The sequence below is a fragment of the Protomyctophum bolini genome, assembly GCF_963924005.1.
Source record: "Protomyctophum bolini genome assembly, chromosome: 2".
NCBI lineage: Eukaryota > Metazoa > Chordata > Actinopteri > Myctophiformes > Myctophidae > Protomyctophum > Protomyctophum bolini.
This window is the reverse complement of record NC_137863.1, coordinates 50,754,902-50,776,655: the sequence shown is the minus strand read 5'-3', so window position 1 is coordinate 50,776,655 and position 21,754 is coordinate 50,754,902. Positions and strand designations below refer to the sequence as shown.

At 44.0% G+C, this 21,754-nt stretch overlaps 1 pseudogene across 1 annotated transcript in view; it reads left to right on the top strand.

Annotated features, from left to right (window-relative positions):
- Positions 1 to 12,467: 12,467 nt before the first annotated feature.
- The window catches only part of LOC308334511 (cadherin-22-like), a 94,438-nt pseudogene continuing 85,151 nt past the window's right edge, over positions 12,468 to 21,754 (top strand). The window contains exon 1 of the transcript in view: positions 12,468 to 12,560. The product of the transcript in view is annotated as a cadherin-22-like (transcript). The remainder of the gene's footprint in view (positions 12,561 to 21,754) is intronic.

The following is a 21,754-nucleotide window of genomic DNA, read 5'->3' as shown; positions in this document are numbered from 1 at the left end:
GCTTGTTTTTATTTCCGTCTAAAAGCAAGCCTTCAATCAATCAAAAAGCCTGGCAAGTGGCAATGTTTCTATATACCAAGTTGCTTGGATGTCGTAAATATGGCAACCTAGCGGGAACACTCCACTGTACTGCACTGTACTCCACTGTACTGTACTTTACTGTACTCCACCGTACTCCACTGTACTGTGCTGTACTCCACTGTACTGTACTCCACTGTACTGTACCGTGCTGCTGTACTGTATCGTGCTGCTGTGCCCTGTGTATGTGTGTGCGCGCACGTGCGTGTGTGTGTGTGCAGTGAAAAGGGGAGGTGCCGGGCAATGAGGAAGTTGTGATTTGCATCACAGCGAATTGTTGTGCAATAACAGTGTGTCTGACAAAGGTAGTATTTGTACAGTAAATATGGCAGTTGTGTGGAAGCGATGCGGTGCATATGGATGTTTTGTGCATGGAGAGATGTGTGCTGCTGACGGAATGGTTTGGTAGGAGAAGGAGCACGGATAAACGTGCTTGTGTACCCCCTTTCTGTTCGGGTAGAAGGATAAGTAAACACGGCAGCCTAATGCAAGGCAACACTCATTCTTTAGACGGTTCCTTGTGTCAGTGCACATTTTCCTCTCTCTGGCCACGCTTCACTGCATATTATTGACTTGCCAATACAACATAAGGGCTTTGGATTAACAATATCCAAAGGTGAGGTCCACAACAATAATGAGAGAGAGAGAGAGAGAGAGAGAGAGAGAGAGAGAGAGAGAGAGAGAGAGAGAGAGAGAGAGAGAGGCCGCAGCTATGTTGCTCCCGAGCACTGGAAGTTTGGCAGCATAATAGATAAGGACTCTAGGTCCTCATTAAGCCTCACTGGGATTGATTCAAATTAATGAAACGTGTGGGCTGGTTTTTATTACGGGTGGTTAGAATAGAGGATTAGATGTTGTGGTGGAGACTGAATTGATGTTTTTGGAGCAATTACTGGAGTTAAAAGGGCTGCTTCAAATGAATTGGCTGATTGAAGGGTTGTTCACTGAAATGCAAAATGTTACAGTATACCTGTATGTGAAGTTATGGTTCAATCATCTCCTTGAATACATGCAAATGTGTTACATTTTGTTCAAATGTTAAATTATATTTTTCTTTCTAGGCAAACGTCTCGCTACCCAGATCTCTACTACACATTGCTTTTACAATGTCCCAGTGCTGGAGTAGTGTCTGGCAGAACAGATTTACCCTGTGACAAAAACAAATTCACCCTCCCTGTTAAATAAAATGTAAATTACTCTAGATGGGTCATATACTATGAAACAGCCTACTGTATGTCTCATGACCTCATCGTGTAGTTAGGCCGATTTAACCGCAAATGTCTTAAATCAATCCTAATCTATCGATTTAGACTTTTGACGCAACTTTTGTTCTTTTAGACTAGAGAACTATATACAAGTTTCTCAAATCCGTTGGTCGGAAAGGACATTTTAATGTTAATGTAAGTATGTGTTTGTATACGTTGGATTTTTAGACTATTGCAGGCTGTGCATTAAGACAACAGCATGCTATGTCTGGACTGTGATTCTCAACGTTTTTAATTTCAAGGACTCATTGTATATCGATATGCATTAGACCACTGACTTACTGCTATTTTTTTGCTCGCTCTGGGACCCCAATCTACACGGTAAAATCCTCTGTTAATTGAACTCGGAGTTGCAGACCCTGTAAGGTTTCATTTGGTTCCTAACTATCAATGGTTTAGCTGGGGACCCCCCTGTAACCCTCAGTCACCGGAACCCATGTTGAGAAATAGTGTGCTATATCGCCTACGCAGCATATTTGCAATGTTCTCCCCTTTAGTTGACATGCTTGTTTTAACATCAACCTCGCTGTACACAGTACACTGTAACAGTGTATCCTGTCAGTCTCAGTGCAAACGAGCCATTAAAATCCTTGCCGGTGTCACATGCACATCTGCTTCACATATACACAGACGTGTGTGAGGCTTTTTATTTCATCTTATTTTAGTGTGCCTTCAGCTTTGTTGTATTTATTCATTTATATGTTTGTTTATTTATTTTTCCTTCCCCCCCCCCCCCTGTGACACGGTAGGGACTCTGAGCCAAGCGACAAATTGGGATTGGAGATGACAAAGCACACATGGCGGAGGGGATTGGACTCTGGCATCCGGGTTCACTTGAATAAGCAGACAAGCTGAACTCCTCCTGGGCCCGGCTTTGATGGGTAGCTTTCATCCGTCTGATGGAGAGATGCTGGCTCTGTCGTCTTCGTGTGTGTGTGTGCGTGTGTGTGTGTGTGTGTGTGTGTGTGTATGGCGTCTATTCCGTGCCACGGCAGACGATTGACGCGTCGTGTCACCGCGTGTGTTGGTCGCCGCTCTGCACTGCACCGTCTGAACGTGTCATTTTTTCCCCATTCATTTTCAATGGGAACGCGATGCGTGAAAGACGCCACGCGCGCACGCGGAAGGTCCCGCATACACACGCATGGATCAACACGTGGATCAAATATTTTCAAAAATCGCGTCAATCGCGTCAATATTTTTTTGTCATGCGGTCATGTGATGCGAAGCATCGTGGCATCATCTCATGCGGAAACACGTGGTTGTTGTTTCATGCGTCATGTGATGCGGTCACGTGGGTGCAGAGCTGGTGCACGCGGCGCAGACGCGGTGCAGAGCTGCTGACACAAGTCATGTGTCGCGAAATTGTTCCTTTGCAGCACACACTCGTACACACACTCGTATGTGTGCACGTGTGACCGCGTGCGCGTGCATGTTCGTGCGTGCGCACGTGCATGTTCGCGCGCACACGCACACACGCACGTGCTGTGTGCGCGTGCGTGCTTAATAAATAATAATAATATTAATATTAATAATATTGCCATATATACATATAATATAGATATCTGTATATTTTTTCTAATATTCCGAAGCATGGATGCAGATTTAATAGTTTATTAAAATAATTATTTATTAAATGTTTAAATTAAATTAATGTATTAATAGTTTAATTTAGTTAATAGTTTAATAGTTTAATTAATTAATGTTTAGATAGCTTACCGACTAGACTTTATAAATGAGAGATGACGGGTGTCACTGTATTTTCATTACGTGATTAATTATCACTTTATACTATTTTGATAACTATTATGAAACTAGTCTGAAATGAAATGAAAAACTATTGAAATGTCCAGCAGGTGTCACTGTTCCCCGTGTGTATTTTCATTACGTGAATAAATATCACTTTATACTATACTAGTTGAATGAATGAATGCCATATAGGCATTCATTTATGAACAAACGATACCGAACAAACTTTATTATTATTATTATAATATATATATATATATATATTATTATTATTATTATTATTACCCTATTATTACCCTATTACCTATTACCTATTACCCTATTCATTATTATTATTAGCCTATTATTAATAATAATAAATAATAATAATAAATTAAAATTATGAATAATCATTATCCGAGGGTGGTTTAATACGCACATGAGTACAATGGCGAAACAATATTATTTATTATTATTATTTTATTATTATTATTATAATGTCCATAGAGCATATATCCCCACCTGAAAGATGCTTATAACTTGCCTGGTGCCAAACGAATAGGCGCAAGTGCGCTCTGCGCAATTTCCGACGGCTTTGTATAACGAACCATGTACCGAAAACTCATCGAACTCACTCAAGTTCAATAAGAGCGAGGCTAGACTCTCCAGTCCTCTTAACAATATTTTTAGAATCTGCTTTTCCTTATAGCCTACCACTCGGCATTTAATACTGTTACAACATGCTCAGGAGTCAGGCATATCATAATAAAGAAGGGAGAAAAAACACGCAAACTAGCCGCACGTTCCACCCTTTGGTGCAATGGCAAGTGGAGCCATATTGCAAAACCAGAAGGCAATAAACACATGCCTATAGTACGGAGGGAAAAAGTCTGGCCCAAAACATTTGTATGGTGAGCACATCCAGTTATATATTTAAAAAAAACACCTTTGTAGGATGTTTCCACAAATAACCAAAATAGCCGCGCTATCGGGAAAGCTACAGGACTTGAGTATGTAAAACTCTGACGATCATTTCATATAGTGGGACCTGAACACATTCAATATTAATCACAAAAACAGGGGACATTCTAAACCACACGATTGGATACACAATCACTGGACAGTCAAACATGACAACTGGATGCAGGGACTGGGAGGGACGGTCAGATAATATCTGACCATATATTATATGACCACTGAGGGACACATGTCTTCTGCTATCATGCTCTCCCGCACAGATTACAGAAATGAACAAAAAGGTCAAAAACACACCAAATCATCTCAAAACGATCGAATCCTATAATTAAACGCTCATACATATACTGGCATATGCAGTCTAATGAGCCAAATCAGGGGCGTTATCTTCTTATAACGTCTGTGAGTGCCCCCCCCAGCCACGCAACTATTTGAATAAAGGTTGTACACATCAGTGAAATGAACCACTAAATCCCTAATTGAGAGAGTGCAAGCCACCACAGCTCATGAAACATATAGGCTGCATGGCTTATGCAGGGCTTAGTGCTTCCCCTACCATATCTCTCCTTTCTCTGGCTCTATGACTTATACACCCATGAAAAATGGAAAATATAAATTTCATTGAGTGTATACCATTTGGAATTATACCAATCGGTTGAGATTTGGCTGATTATAGCCAAAGTTAGATATCAACTTTTTGCGCTACGGGCCATTGGGACTGTGGCGGCGGTGTTTTACCTATACTTGTGAGGACCTCTGCTTGGATTCATGGTGAGTGGCAGTGCGCCCCGAAAAGTAATTGGAATATATTTTTCTTGCCACATTATAAACAAGTTTACTTTACCTTCTCACTGTCTTCAGTGAGAAGGTAAAGTGGGACGGGACATGTAGGCCTGTATCATGTGACATGATAATATTCATGTGCTGTCTGCGTGCATATAAGCTCCAGTGAAATTGTGCGGCTTGAGAAAAAATTGTTAATTTGTGTTGGATAAGGGCTTATTGGTGGGTTTTCCGTAGATATTAAGGAGTCCTTAATATCTGCGTATTAATATCTATTCGGCTGCCGAATACACAAGATTGACTGGTTGTTAACGAAACTATATAGAAAAAAACGCACATCACTTCGTGGAGGTGCTGGGTTCAAAAAGTGAAAAGAGAAGGGAACCCGCACACTCGTATGCTCCAAAAGATAACTTTATTGACGACGTAGTGCAGCCAGTGGTAGCGGATGGAAACTGTCAGCTAGGAGCAAGGCATTACTGACTCGGCCCCCAGCCTGGTACTCTAGTCAAAATATGGCCCTTGAGGAAAATTAATTGGGGAACCTGGAGTATGCTATTGGAATTTAGAGGTACGCCCAAATAATTAATTAGCTATTACCTGAGTACCTGAGTGCGCTGTTCAAAAGTAGGTCAAACTCTGCTGTCACTCAGTCTCCAGCTGTGGTCAACATGCTTAGCATGTTGACCACAGCAGAGAAGAGGACATTTATTAGGCTACTTTGAATATGTTATGAATTAATCTGGCTATTAATCTGTGCAAAACAGCAGTGTGCGGGCGGCACTTATAAACTCTCCCATTGTGTTGTGCAATCGGTGTTAATTAATGAACACCAAATTAATGAGGAATTAATGAGGCCATAACTCATTAAAAATAATAATCATAATGTTTATGAACACACGATTAATGAACAAACGATACCGAACAAACTTTATTATTATTATTATTATAATATATATATATATTATATATATATATATATATATATATATATATATATATATATATATATATATATATATATTAATAATTATTAAAATTATTATTATTATTTTTTAACGCAAACACGTTAACGCGTTAACGCGTTAACGCGTGCATAGCAGTGCATGCGTGCAAAGCATACGTCAAAGCAGCGGTGCTTATGCGCTAAACGCATAACGCATGAACGCATGAACGCATGAACGCATGAACTCATATGCGGTTATGCGGTGTTTATGCGGTGCAGTACTGCAGTACTGACACGCACTGCAGTACAGACACGCACGCACGCATTAAAAAAAATCACGCAGTGACGCGACACGTCAATCGTCTGCCGTGGCATGGAATAAGCGCCATAGTGTGTGTGTGTGTGTATGTGTGCGTGTACGTGTGTGTGTGTGCATGCGTGCGTGCGTGCGTGCGTGCGTGCACATGTGTGTACATCTGAGAGTGGATTTGGAACATGTTGGGTCAATTTCTGGGTCCGTTTTCATAATCCAACGTGCACCTGTTTCAATTGCTGACAAGAACTGTCAGCTTGACTCAGCTAAACCACTAAGTTAGATGCTTGTGTAGGGCATGTGCGTGCGTGCAGATGCGGAGTGGCCGGATGGTAACCGCAAGGTTGCCAGTTCGAACCCGGGCTCCCCCAGAGTTAGTGTCAATGTGTTCTTGAACAAGACTCTGGACCCGTGATTGCTCCATGATGTGTTGAATAAAATGGATGTCTTTGGATAGAGTGAGAGGAGGAGGCAGAGAAGAAAGAAAACAACAGTGAGACTGGGTGACAGACGGGGGGTGTGGAGAGAGACCGATAGAAGGGAGGTGAAGAGAAGCGGGAGTGAGACACAGTCAAAATGAGGGACGGAGAGACTGGGACTGTGCGTGCCTGCGTGCGTGCCTGCGTGCGTGCGTGCGCATGCATTCATGGACTACTAGATTGTGTGTGTGCATACTGAACTATACTGTGATTGTTTACATTGTAAACAAAGGCTCATGGATTTGTTGACATGCATACAGGGATCACTTTGGTGGACTGTTGACATTGGACAGGATTATTTATACTGTGTGTGTGTGTGTGTGTGTGTGTGTGTGTGTGTGTGTGTGTGCGTGCGCGCACGTGCGTGCATGCGTGCGTGAACGGTCCCTGTGATGGGCATATCACTTTTGGCTGATCAGTCTTCCCTGGCCGTGGTCTTCCCATACTACCAGCTGGCAAAGGGCCTGCTCTGGGCAAGGCCCCACAGATGGGAAGCTACGGCCATGTTCTAGAATCAATCCAACACTCTAATAGGTCACGAATGGCTGCACAGTGCTTGCCAATAGCCTTTATGTTAGAGTTTAGGGAAATTGAGAAGGGGGGGGGGGGGGGGTTCTGTTGGTGAGCGCGGGAAGCAGAGTCCGACATATTTACAGTGTATATCATCTAGGAATGAATTGACATGCTACTAATTAGCCTTCGCTAGTGGTTACTATTTTTGTGTAGCAGCCAACTGACAGTGAACGCAGACATGTCTGCTTTCTCTCTCTATCTCTCTCTCTCTCTTGCCATGATTTTTAGACCTTAATTATATGAGTAAATGTGTGCACACTTAATGAAGTACCCTTAGTGAGATTTTGTTTTTCACACACCAAGCAGTTGGTGTTGACTGAGCAAATGTTTCTCAGTTGGCAAAGCAACTTCAGAGCTAGTGTGCACCAAGAAAAATAAGTTTGATACAAATGGCTTCTAATTAAAACACTGTATAATACAAAATGGCCTGGCGCTCCAGTTAAGGCCATCTACTGTATGTGTAGATGTCTAGATAGATAGAAAGGAATTATTTTTTTGCCTTTGAGGCAGAAGAGACAAATAAACAGTTTGCTTTTATTTGTCTTTGAAGTTTCTTCTCTATAGCGTGAACGAGTCTAATTTGAGACATGAAAAGAAACATTTGTGATCAATTAGAGTCAAACAAGGGACATGAGATGATTTGTTTGTTTTGATCCACTGCCAGTCAAACTGGAATTAGATTGTTGCGCACGCACACACACACACACACACACACACACACACACACGGATGCACACACACACGTCCTAGTGGAAGGGTGCATGCTAGAAGAGACCTCTCCCATCAGGATAGCAATGTTTCATCGTAGTATGATACAGGTGATCAACCTGTATTGAATTGTAGCCACCCTTAACTCTAACCCTACGTTTTAACAGCGGGCGAACAGCGGAGAAGTGCACGTGAAATGAGTACCGTAAATGACGCTGCTGCTGTGGTCCAAACTCCATTGCGAAGTGGAACTACCGAACTAGGAACCATTCATTTCGGTGGTATGGGTCCATGTGGAGGGTAATCAAAGCAACACATTTTTGAACGGCGTTCCTCCACCAACGTTTCAACTGTCGCCTCTTCGCCCGCTATCGCCAGTAGTTGCCGAGTACCATGAACAAATAACCGGAAAATACGCCAGGCCTTAAAACGTACCGTAAGGGGACAAGTGACCCCATGAATCAATCAGAAAAATTACCCACTCCCCCCACCAGCATAACAGAGTCTATGAAGTTGTCTATGGACCGTTCGTTCATGCTGACACAGTCTGATCACGTCCCACATTGACATTCAATTTCTCAGTCACCCGAGGAAGAGTTGCTCTATTGTTTTTCCCCTATAACATCACACTAATGCACAAGCATCACTGTCACCGAATGTGAGCTTGCAACCACAATCTCTGTCGCTGTTCACTAATGTCTTTCCCGTAGATCATAATGCAGAAGACGTTTAATCACCGTCCCCATTGAAACGCTATAGCCAGTTAAAGCAGTCACTGACTGAATCTCCCAGCCATCTGTTAGGCCTGCTCAGCATTTTCATGAATGGCACAGATCATGATATTATGTTAATTGCTTAATTGTGTCATGCAGTCCACCTGAAGCATCTGCTTACCATATATTATTACCGACATATTATATTTCTCTACTCATTTATTCAGTTTTTTTTCCCTTTAATTTGTCAAGTCTGTATTTATGTAGGTATATATTCATGTTGGTCTTCATGTTCTCGTTTTTGAAACGTTACTATTCTGCACGGTCCCTTTTAATGCACAGCAGAGCATACAGTTATTGATATAGTTATTGAGATACTTCAACGCAACACTTACATGTCTACATTGACATCAGCGGTGGAAAAAAGTATCATACTCATACTCACATGTTTTACTTAACACACTGCCCAGCTCTCCAGGCCAGAGGGTGGCGCCAGCAAAATCCATGAAATAAGCCTAGAAGACGGGTCACTTCGCCCCCGCCGGACGTGATGTAGTGATCAAGGTTAATTTAATGAGGTTAGGAAGCGAAGACCGTACCGTGGACTCCATATTGCTCCCTGGAGAGAAAGAAACATGCGCAATCGGCTATATGCAGCCAACACTTCCGCGCTCAGCTTCCTTGGTCTCAATTGCGCATGTTTCTTTCCTTCCAGGGAGCAACATGGAGTCCACCGTACGGTCTTCGCTTCCTAACCTTATTTAATGAAATTATGCGTAGCCTGCGGAGTTAGTTCATTCAGTCTAATATTGTATGCACACTTGTATTCTCATTCTCTAATAAATATTAAATCTATTCGTGAGTTGCAGAGAGATAGAGATAGAGATATACTTTATTAGTCTCCCGAGGAAGACATTTGTCTTAGACAAAGGGCCCGCATGCAAGCGTAGCCCTAGTCCATGTCGCCACAGTGCAGCGCCTGACTGAACCTTGGTAATGATAGGGAAGGGACGGACAATGATCCCCATGAATTAGCCTACTGATCACTCATTCTGTCCTCACGTTGTCTCTTGCAGCAACACACTCTCCCACTCTGTTCCCATACAGAATGTTAACCCCATGAGTGCTGGTATAGAAATAGCAGGTACACATTGGTCATTGGACCCGGTCGGAGTCACATTTGCATACAGGGCTGGACCCGCCTGCCTAAATTAATCCAAGTGCTGTTAGGTCAGGTCAGCTACTCTCCTAAACCCTTTTCTCTGGAGAATGCGTATCCCCTGCCCTCTCCCCCAGAGCAGTGGCTTTCCAATAGCATGGATGCTGCCCTCTCCCCCAGAGCAGTGGCTTTCCAATAGCATGGATGCTGCCCTCTCCCCCAGAGCAGTGGCTTTCCAATAGCATGGATGCTGCCCTCTCCCCCCAGAGCAGTGGTTTCCCAATAGCATGGATGCTGCCTTGACCAGCAGTCTGAGAAGGAATCATTAGCAGGAGGTCTGAGCTCGCTAGAAGGCAGGGGGAGAGCTAAATTAGAAGTCCTCCCTAAACCAGCAGAGGCACAGTAGGTTAAACAAGTGGCCCAGAGGGTGCTGCTTTCCTCTCTCTGCTCCTGCAATCTCCCACTCTCTGGAGGCGTGTAAACACCACAGACATACTAATGCTATTGCTTTATTGTTCGTTTTCCTCCTCATCAAAAAGTTTCAAAAACAGACCAATGTTCACTCCCTCATACTTCTCTCCCTCTGTCTCTTTCATTCTCCTTCACTCATTCTCTTAGATTGTTACTGCCATTGTCATCGTCGTTCTTATTGTTTCCGCTCGTCTCTCTAGTCTATCTCAGTCTTTCTCATTCCCTCACTCTCCTTTTCCCTCAACCCTTTTTATCTCTTTTTCACTTCGTCTCTATCTTACACCCCCCCCCCCCATGTCTACCTCAGTGCATGTTTCACAGCAGCCACAGACCGTATCTGTACACTGTTACTCCCTCTGTGTTTGCTTGAATTATTAGCGGGGCTGTTGCTTCGTTGGATAGAACTAATTGATTAATACCTTTTAATCCAATTAGTGCTCCCTCATGCAATTAATCAGCTGGTGAGGTCCGGTGAAAGGCAGACAGATGCTACAGGTCTGGTGTGTGATGAAGAACTCTCTCTCTCTCTCTCTCTCTCTCTTTCTCTCTCTCTCTCTCTCTCTCTCTCTCTCTCTCTCTCTCTCTCTCTCTCTCTCTCTCTTTCTCTCTTTCTCTCTCTATCGGTCTCTCTCTCTCTCTCCACCATCTTCCACACACCTGGTTTCCTGTCCTGTTTTCTGTGCTCCACCATTGCTCTCCTGCTCACTGTTGATTGTTAGCATTCTTGCTGAGCACAACAATCGCTGGCCGAGAACCGTTTGGTCCAGATAATCCCGACCAGAAAGCCCAACCCGTTTTTGTTGTCGTTGTACATCAGAGAGGCATAGCAAAGCGCTGGCTGTGTGTAACGGACAGATGGTGTTAGGGGAGAGGCATTGTGCACAGTTATTTATCAATGTTTATGGCCACAGTGATGTACATTGAATAAATCACACAGTGAATTTCGCTGTGTTCACATTATAGCGCTGAAATGACATGGGCAGCATGTGTGATGTATAATGGGGAAATCTGTACGTCTATACAAAATGCAATAAATCATTCCAACACTGTGAAGTGCTTGCAGATTTATCAGGTTGATAAAGTGACGGAACCCTGTAGTAAAATAAAGTATGTATGTATGCTTGCGTGCGAATCATTTCAGGTGTGTTTTCTATCAGAAGTCTAACATTTCCTGTAACAGCTTTTCTCTTTTCCTCTCTTACAGGTGTGCTTCCTTCTAATCACTGCCTGGACACACTGACTCACTTGACCTCACAGCCAGAGCAACGCCAGCGGATTCTGCAACAGTGAACAGATGGACAGATGGAAAACGCCCTCGGGGTAGAGCTCTCCAAGATCAATCGGTGTCAGCAAAAATAAAAATCAACTAACTGCTTCTCCACTCAAGAATTCAGGAGGCAAACGGGATTGTTTGTGAGACAGCAAAGCCTGGCACAGCTTTTACTGTTTTAGTTACTGAAAGGACCTTGGTCATCATTCGTCTCATGAGCTCATGGAACCGTGCAAATGATCCCGAGGGATCAACGTTTTCTGTTGTTTTCTTGTATGTTATGTTATAAGTCATATTTCTGACAGCACATAGACATACTCAAGGATGGATTAAGGCTGATATTTCTGCTCAGGGAGGTTTTTCTCTATGCCGTTCCCATTTCCATATTCCATTTATATCAGTGATACACAGTGAAATTACCTGTGGCCACATAGCACTGAGGACAAACTTTCCTCTCCCGTTCTCTTGACTTCAGAAACTTCTGGTGCAAAAAGCAAATGCCCCATCGTTTTGTCTCTCCCTCGGCCTCAGATCCCCTTATAGCCTCTAACAGGGCAGTGAAAGGACTAATATAGACTAAGAATGACTGGCTATGTCTCACTGAATACTTTACCAGGACAACTATTCTATATCCAACAGACTCATGGAGAGCATGCATGACCTGCCCTTTGAGCAAACCCATGGCCAGAACCACTTTGTTCCAGAATCTTGTGGATTAGCGTAGAATCAAGACCCGTCTGCCCAGCTGAAGTTGTGGCAATTTAATAGATAACAGACTTTTATACATATATTATGCCCATATAAATACAAAAGGACTATTCCTGTTTCTCTCGCTAGCAGGGGAGTGATTTGCTCCCCCCCCCCCCTTAAAATGTCTCTGTACTGGACAGTAAGATCTTGGACAGTGTTTATAGCGCTTGCTCTCCTTAGTTGTACTTTTTGCTGGTGTGAGGCGTCAAGGACTAGTGCTTCAGCCCCAGGAGGGAGTAGCCTGGAACAGGGCTCCATGTCCCGTGAACGAGTGAAGAGAGGATGGGTGTGGAACCAGTTCTTTGTTGTGGAGGAGTACACCGGAACGGAGACCCTCTACGTAGGAAAGGTAAGGAGTGTTTACTGTCAGTGGTGGAACGTCACTAAGAACATTTACATAAGTACTGTACTTAACACATTGATTGAATTAATTGACGTTTGAACGCTTTCGTCCAGTCTTTTCAGTGGTAACGCAATGTACCCTGAATTTACCGGGCAGTCATTTCTTCTACTATGGCATTTCCGGGTTTTACCCGTGCCGATCTGGCTGGATTAATTTTATTTAATGATTAAAATAGTGCATTTTAGAGAGAAACTGGGGACCTGAGACGCTTCCCAGGTTCGAGAATAGACTTTTACCAAGGTCTAGCAGGCTTTATTTCGGTAAGTGGTTACGTCGTTTTGTTTATTTGCTGGTATTAAAAAAACAGCGCACGGGAGTGGAAATATGACCAGTGGGCTGTGGAAGGTACTTCCACAAGGCGTCAGAGAGAGACACTCGCTGTAAGCATTGGACCAGGGCTAGCACAATTGCACACGCACGTGCGTGCGTGTGCAATTGTGCATGCAAGCGTTTCGCTCCGCGTGTGTGTGTGCGCATGTATGCATGCGAGTGTTTTGTTTGTGTGTTTGTGTGGGCGCACAATGAAATGCATGCGTCACGCCTCCGACAATCTCTGTCCATTTACAACAAGCATTTATTCTCATGTTTATTATTTCACTCCAACTAACTGGGCAACGTTGCCAAGCCTGTCGGTCTCACACTACGGCCACCATTACTCTGCTAATGAAATATGATTTCCCAGTAAACGCTCACTCACACACCAATAAACGGGGAGCTTTGTTCAGTACATTTGGATAATGAATCCTGTTGGACCGAACTGCTCCCACGACTCTCACTTCCCCCCCTGTCTACTTCCCTAATGTGCTCCGTGACAAATGCAGATATAGGTACTGTATAGGCATTATGAAATGTACGGGAATGTCATTTTGCTGAGATATGGCGATGTCGTTCCCAGTCACGTCGGCAGGGATATGGAAACCGCTAAAAGGGCCACTTCACCCCTTTTGATCTTATTTTAATGATATTTGGGACACAAGAAACACTTTCCTTTTATGTGTGTAAGATATTGTAGTATTTCAAATGCCTGATGACTCATCAGGCGTTGATCTCACTTCCTTCCTGGACTACATTGTCTCAGTCAGACAAACATGACTAGGTGGGGCAGTGCACCAAAGCATTGGTGCACAGTGTAGTCATTGTATTAATCCAGCACTCCAGTCAAACGGGTACAGGCTTTAGTTCTGAAATACTATTGGTCCGACTGTCATTAGACCGACACTCTACCCAAAACCCTAACCTAACCCTAACGGCAAGCACGGCGCAACGCAAGTCGGATGAACGCATGGTCGGGAGCGACGGGTGATTTCCGCATGTCGGACCTTTGGTGTGTCGGATCTGCGTGTGCATCCCAGTCAAACACACAGCTTTCATTATGTTCTGACCATAGAGTGCAGATTTCAAATTGTGCTACTGTTATCTTATCTACTACAAATACTATTAACATTGAGTGACTGCATCCAGAGCTGAAATGTTCCTTTAAAGCTCACTTGTCAAGAAGTTGTTCTTGAGTTGCAGGAGGACTAGGTTAAGGTTAGGGAAAATGGGTCCGCGTCAATATGCCGACGGTCCATTGGTCCGATCGACAACCTACCTCAAACCCTCACCCTAACCCTAACCTCCCCCGGGGCAGACACCTAAACCTAACCACCCACCCTCTCCCGACCCCCAGCGCACCTCGGACCAATGCTCCTTCGGAGCAATGGTCCGTCGGATCATAGGGTGCTTCCCAGGGAAAATGTTAAAGTGTGTCTTGTCTGTGTCACAGCAGGCAGTCTACCGGTATGTATTGAAGGGGTTGAAGGTTTGTTGTGCTTTATGTATTGGCCTATAGCCCTCCAGACAGTATTGACTTGTTCTGGGTTGACGTCCTTATTTCATCTTTGTCTGAATAGAAAAAATAAAAAAATAAATAACCATTTCCTTTCCTTTCTGCCAATCCAAGTAAGAAAGTAAGAAGACCTTGCCTGCTGTCATGTAAACTGCTATGAGCAGTTAATAATGAATAATCTTTTTCCACATACTGTATACCACTGTCCCTTGCACAGCATTATGTAGGCTAACAAAACGTAACGAGAGCAAGTTTATTTATTTATGTTGAGGCTCATCAAACAACAAGAGTCACAGCACATCAGACCGCCAAGAGCAGATGATGTAGAATGCTCTCAGGAGGAAATGACACATGCAGTAAATACTGTATGTCTGACATTGGGTCCTATGAGATGAGTTTCTCAGTGTAGCCCAGTTCATAAGCTTCATTCATATCCTTCAAGTAATTTAGGCTGTTTGGGTGGATATAGTCTGGTTAACCAGACTAGGGTGGATATAGTCTGGTTAACCAGGCTAGGGTGGATATAGTCTGGTTAACCAGGCTAGGGTGCATATAGTCTGGTTATCCAGACTAGGGTTGATATAGTCTGGTTAACCAGATTAGGGTGGATATAGTCTAACCAGGCTAGGGTGGATATACCGTAGTCTGGTTAACCAGGCTAGGGTTGATATAGTCTGGTTAACAGACTAGGGTGGATATATTCTGGTTAACCAGACTAGGGTGGATATAGTCTAACCAGGCTAGGGTGGATATAGTCTGGTTAACCAAACTGACTTGTGAGTGTATCTAGGCCAGGGTTCCCCAATAGGCGGCCCGCGGGCCATTAGCGGCACGCGGAGCGCCCCCTTGTGGCCCCTGGAAGAAAGAAAAATGAAAAAATTAAAATACATTTTCAAGACCTCGACCTTGCGTGTGCGGACTCGGCCCCCAGCCTGGTACCCTAGTCAAAATATGACCCTTGAGGAAAATTTATTGAGGAACCCTGATCTAGACAGATGTGATCAGGGGTCCGCTATGGAAGCCCGATCTCACCCAAGCATGGTGACATACAGTAACACGGATTGGCAATTACGTACATGCACTAGAAAACTCTAAAATCCATACATATTACACTATACTACTGTTTGACTGTGACGGAGGCGTGGCTTTCACCCCATTATCTCAGTTTGGGCAAAAGCACTCCCCACAATATTATTTACGATTGCCTATCGGGCTGTGCTCAATCGAACTTCGCAACATTCGCCACAGCAGCTTGCTCGCTTTAGCTCACTCGGTGGTGTCTCTCATTGCTGATGTTCGCTTGAGACGGCAGCCCTCTGTCGCGGTCTAAAATTCAGTGGATTTCAGTGTAATATGTACAGATTGGGGGTTTTCTAGTAGTGTATGTACGGATGTCAATCCGTGTTTGGGTGAGACTGGGTTGGCTATGGATGTCCACATGGAAGGAAAGCAGACCATAGGCAGACATCTGTCTATGCAGATGGTCTGTGGTCTGTGCAGCAATAGGTCTTTCTTGGGTCCATGCATGCCTGTCTGTGTGACCTGTCCATTAGAACTGTCTGTGTGACCTGTCTGTATGACCTTGCCCATGATAACTGTCTGTGTGACCTTGCCCATGATAACTGTCTGTGTGACCTGTCCATGAGAACTGTCTGTGTGACCTTGCCCATGAGAACTGTCTGTGTGCCCTGTCTGTGTGACCTGTCCATCAGAACTGTATGTGTGACCTATCTGTGTGTCCTGTCCATGAGAACTGTCTGTGTGACCTGTCTGTGTGACCTGTCCATCAGAACTGTATGTGTGACCTATCTGTGTGTCCTGTCCATGAGAACTGTCTGTGTGACCTGTCTGTGTGTCCTGTCCATGAGAACTGTCTGTGTGACCTGTCCATGATAACTGTCTGTGTGACCTGTCCATGAGAACTGTCTGTGTGACCTGTCCATGAGAACTGTCTGTGTGACCTGTCTGTGTGTCCTGTCCATGAGAACTGTCTGTGTGACCTGTCCATTAGAACTGTCTGTGTGACCTGTCCATGAGAACTGTCTGTGTGGCCTGTCCATGAGAACTGTCTGTGTGCCCTGTCTGTGTGACCTGTCCATCAGAACTGTATGTGTGACCTATCTGTGTGTCCTGTCCATGAGAACTGTCTGTGTGACCTGTCCATGATAACTGTCTGTGTGACCTGTCCATGAGAACTGTCTGTGTGACCTGTACATGAGAACTGTCTGGGTGACCTGTCTGTGTGTCCTGTCCATGAGAACTGTCTGTGTGACCTGTCCATTAGAACTGTCTGTGTGACCTGTCCATGAGAACTGTCTGTGTGGCCTGTCCATGAGAACTGTCTGTGTGACCTGTCCATGAGAACTGTCTGTGTGACCTGTCTGTGTGTCCTGTCCATGAGAACTGTCTGTGTGACCTGTCCATTAGAACTGTCTGTGTGACCTGTCCATGAGAACTGTCTGTGTGGCCTGTCCATGAGAACTGTCTGTGTGACCTGTCCATGAGAACTGTCTGTGTGACCTGTACATGAGAACTGTCTGGGTGACCTGTCTGTGTGTCCTGTCCATGAGAACTGTCTGTGTGACCTGTCCATTAGAACTGTCTGTGTGACCTGTCCATGAGAACTGTCTGTGTGGCCTGTCCATGAGAACTGTCTGTGTGACCTGTCCATGAGAACTGTCTGTGTGACCTGTCTGTGTGTCCTGTCCATGAGAACTGTCTGTGTGACCTGTCCATTAGAACTGTCTGTGTGACCTGTCCATGAGAACTGTCTGTGTGGCCTGTCCATGAGAACTGTCTGTGTGACCTGTCCATGAGAACTGTCTCTGTGACCTGTCTGTGTGACCTGTCCATGAGAACTGTCTGTGTGACCTGTCTGTGTGACCTGTCCATGAGAACTGTCTGCTCTTTGAGTACACTGGACTATAAAAGGCAAAAGTCAGCACACAGTCCGCTGGAAACTCAATCTATACAGTGTGTGTAGCTCCCTGTTTTAAACACTAGTGTAATGACGGAGATGGAAAGTATGTTGTGCCTTCAGTATTCTGTGTGTTGTGTTACTTTTGTTGGATACAAGTAAGTAAGGCTGCACGATAGTAGAAAAGCATGCGTTCATTTGATAACGTTGTTGAATACCTCAATAACTTCAGGGTAAGTTTAACAAACTAAAAATACATTAATTCAATATGTAAAACAAATATACAGCCTAACAAAAGGCAATATAATGCCTCTGAACTTTGACTTTCAGTTGCATTATTGCACAGCGTCGATGCAATAATAATATTAGGCCTGCTGCCATTCAGGATTTAGAGAATGTAGCGATGATTAGGGCTGTGAATCTTTGGGTGTCCCACGATTTGATTCCGATTATTGGGGTCACGATTCGATTCAAAATCTTTTATTTTATTTTTATTCAAAAGCATTTTTTTTTCCAGATTCAAAACAATTCTCTATTCAAAATGATCATCGACGGGGGCACGGTGGCACAGCTAGAAGGTCCTGGGTTCGATTCCCGCTCGGGGCGCTGTGGGTGTTGGCGGCGTGTTTCCTCCTCCGCGTCATCAGTGCCCATATATCCGAAGGCGGGGTTGGTGTGGAGTTTGCATGTTCTCCCTGTGTCCCCTAGGGTAGGTACTGTAGGTACCCTCACAAAAACATGCAGTAATTAATCCTGGTCTCTAAACTGCCTCCCCCTGGCCAGCCGGGGCGCCTGATGGAGGGGAAAGGAACTGGTTGGAATAACGTGTTCCTTCCACGCGCTACGTCCAACCAGGGAAACTCCCCCCTGTCAAGTGTAAAGGAGCAACTTGGACACTCAAGCATGAAGGAAGCATGAGTTAAGTCCGTTGCTCTCCCCAGGTTGGCGGAGGGTGTGTAGAGCCCAGGATCACATTAGATGATTGACACAGGGGTGAAAAATGGGTTACAAAAATCGTGGGATAAAAAATATATTAAAAAAAAACAAAATGATCATCGATTCAATACATAGGATTTCATCACAATCTACTCCAGCCAACTGAAGTGACTATACAACAGTAACTTGAAATGACTGAAGACATGATGTTTACTGTGATTAGGGTAAGCTTACATTTCATATCACAAACACCATGTAGTGAAAACTGGATTTATTTTGACACCCCTAATGATGATGATGTGATGTCTTTCATCATGGCAAATCTGTTTTCGTGTGCATGTGCGGAAAAAGTGTCTGGCATGCATGCACGCATGTGCACGCATGTGCATGCATGCGTGCAGCATGCGCACGCCTTCTTCAGTAATTCTTCCCCCCGTAATCATCCAAGCTATAATTAGTCCAGCTGTGACATCACATTATCAAAGAGGTACAAAGTGGCTTTAGAACGGAGGAAGGGAAAGTGCACGGCCGTTGGGCATGAAGGGCTTTCACCGATTCACATCTCCTGGAAAGATAAGAGAGGAATTTAGGTTGCTCTGGTTTGTTACCTTTGAAATACTGTTATTAGTATTACCTCTTGATGTTTCCTACCTCTCTCTCTCTCTCTCTGCCTTCCTCTTGGCCGCCCTCTCCCTCATATTGACGGACCAGCCTGTTCTTTCTGTCTGAGGTTCCACATTTTCTCCTTTGTGCCAATCGCCATCTTTCTCGTAATCTCTCCTCTTTTGTCTTGTGCTTTCGCTTCACTGCCACTTTCTTGCCTTTTACATCTCAGTCTCCCGAGTTCAACGTGCCCGTTCCCTTCCATCTCTGCACCTGTCGTGTCTCTGATACAGTCACCTCGTTAGCACCGTTGGCAGTTAAGATCAGAGAGCTTGACAAGCACAGCAGTGAAATGTGGCAGAGATACTCCTGATTACACAGACTTGGATATAAGACGGCCTATTTGCCTTCACTCTGAGACCCTGTAAACCCACAGATTCAGTGTAAACTGCATTCTGCTGAATCCATATACAAACTAGAACTGCACTCTGTCGAGTGCCTACTTGCTTGTTGCACCCAAGTAGGCCATTTAGTGCGCAAGCAGAGCACGCAAGTATACTGTCGACCGCTTGATGCGTATGTCCCGTAGCAGCATATGACGTGATGAACATATGACGTGATTAAAGGACATGCCTCTATATGTAATTTGTGAGTTGATTAGTGGTATACTGTGGTTACTCGGGTCGTTTGATGCGTATGTCCCTTTAATCCACCAGACACTGAAACATATCATCATTACGTCACCATTGGTACATATCTTCATCATGCATCGTAGCACCGGACGAAAACATACCTGCGCGGTCTGCTTGCGTATGTCCCGTGGCAGCGTATGACGTACTGATTACTTGTGCTTGTTATGGCAGTGGTGTCGGAGTACATACATGTATACATTATTATTATAGGGGCATTACCTTTAATCCACCCGACACTGAAACATATCATCATTACGTCACCATCGATAACCAATTATATCCTGGCATTGGTACATGCCATGTTCATCACGTCATATGCTCATATGCTGCTATGGGACATACGTAGCACCTGACGAAAAACATTACTTGCACACTCTGCAAGTAATAAACAGTATCACTCTTCTCTTCTCTTCTCTTCTCTTCAATCCGGGAACCCCTTTTGGGGTTGCTGTTCATGTGTACAGTATATAGCAGCAACTGTAGGTTTTTATTTTATTTTTTATTGTAATATTTGAATAACATTTTTCAGAAAACTTTGGTCAGGATTTAGAAGGTGTCTTTAGAATCGGCCTCAGGTCTAAATGGGTTACATGTAGAACTGATAGTTCTACATGTGTCTTCTACATGTTTCATTTCAAGTCATGGAATGTTTGGGGCCACATTAACCAACATTGTGTATATGATGTTAGTATGTCCGATGTTGTATATTTTCTTTCTTGTAGCCTTAACGTTAAAACAGATCATAAAAGCAATGCTTGTTACACAATCTTCTTCATGACAACCCAAAGTGAAGCATTTTTAGTTATAGTAGAGACTGAGACACAGAACAGGTTAATACAGAGGCAGAGGCTGTGTGTTTGCAGACGTGTGTTAATTAATGCGTGCACACAACTATTCCGGCTCCCATTAGGACTCCCACCTCTGCACGCAGTGTCCAATTTTCTTGGCTTTGTAGTAGACTTTGTGTTTTGATTGCTGCTATGCAAAACATAAAATTTGCTTTCAAACAGCTTCTTGCCATAACTCGGAGGAAAGGCATATCTAATGCATCCTAGTTCAGGCTTGTCCCATGCCATACTACTAACCTTCATAAAGAAGATTATATGTGATGTTTCATCCTCACATTAAGTGTCATCTGAGCTTCCAAACATTGTCTGAATAAATAACAGAAATGATTAACTCCCGAACGGTTTTGCCGACGTGCTAATGATGGGGGACCATTTTCAAACAAAGGCGTGCTGTAGTTTGCTACTAACAGGAATTAGTAGGCTATCTTTTGTTGTTTTTCTTGTTTCTGTCTCTTCAAAGTTAGGCTGGACAAGCTCTAAACTGACTCGGCCACGGTGATAAGGGGGCCGAGACGCGACGGGTGGTTGTGTCATGGTTGCGCCGTGGAAGTATGATGGAACGGGTGAAAAAGTTTGGTTACATTTATATAAAGACAAGAGAGGAGCTAAATGCAATAATGTAGCACAGTTGCACGAAAGGGAACATTTCATAGGCATCCGTCAATAATGCATTGTATTAAACCCAAATGCGATACCTTTGCATGTCTGCACCGAGTCGAAACAACACGAGCCGTCAGCTCAGCTGTTGCAGCGGAACAACCGTCCTCTTCCACCCAAGACATGTGGTGCTTGTTGCCCAGCAAGACTCCGTTGCCATAATGTATAATCCAATTCATAATACGTTTGGGAATCTCAAAACTCCCTCCCTGCCAAGTGCCATAGAGTTATAATAACAAGCCCTTACCCGTTGTGAGATATTGCCCCGTGGGGGGTACTGCGCCCTGGGTGCGTTTTCACATTTTTAATTCACTAATAAATTCATTCATAATTTATAATTTGTTAAATTGGAAAAAGGGCTTCGTTAAAACCTCCATATTATTATGGTCAATGCCTGTGTGAAAAGTGGGAGCGATTGGTGCAGGCAGTGAGGAGCTACGGCGGTGTTTATGACGACTGACAGACAGACAGACACACATTCAGACAGACATTGACTGAATTATAGTATGATGATGATAATTCAATGTGCGACTTCTCAGTCTATCGTTGTCGAAAAGGCAGATCTACAAGCTCACAACGCAGTGCAACCAGACGCAGTGTGAGCTTGTAGATTCATTGGCTATTTTGGTCTGTGTCTGTGACCGTCGTACGATGACGTA